Source organism: Bison bison, unplaced genomic scaffold (assembly GCF_000754665.1).
Source record: "Bison bison bison isolate TAMUID 2011002044 unplaced genomic scaffold, Bison_UMD1.0 scf7180017864352, whole genome shotgun sequence".
In the NCBI taxonomy this organism is placed as follows: domain Eukaryota; kingdom Metazoa; phylum Chordata; class Mammalia; order Artiodactyla; family Bovidae; genus Bison; species Bison bison.
This window is the reverse complement of record NW_011494924.1, coordinates 1,196,272-1,196,851: the sequence shown is the minus strand read 5'-3', so window position 1 is coordinate 1,196,851 and position 580 is coordinate 1,196,272.

Here is a 580-nt window from a genome sequence, read left to right as displayed (position 1 = left end):
TCTGGAGAGACCTTACAAATAGCTATGAAAAGAAGAGAAGCAAAAAGCAAAGGAGAAAAGGAAAGATATAAGCATCTGAATGCAGAGTTCCAAAGAATAGCAAGAAGAGATAAGAAAGCCTTCCTCAGTGATCAATGCAAAGAAATAGAGGAAAACAACAGAATGGGAAAGACTAGAGATCTCTTCAAGAAAATTAGAGATACCAAGGGAACATTTCATGCAAAGATGGGCTCAATAAAGGACAGAAATGGTATGGATCTAACAGAAGCAGAAGATATTAAGAAGAGGTGGCAAGAATACACAGAAGAACTGTATAAAAAAGATCTTCACGACCCAGATAATCACGATGGTGTGATCACTCATCTAGAGCCAGACATACTGGAATGTGAAGTCAAGTGGGCCTTAGAAAGCATCACTACGAACAAAGCTAGTGGAGGTGATGGAATTCCAGTTGAGCTATTTCAAATCCTGAAAGATGATGCTGTGAAAATGCTGCACTCAATATGCCAGCAAATTTGGAAAACTCAGTAGTGGCCACAGGACTGGAAAAGGTCAGTTTTCATTCCAATCCCAAAGAAAG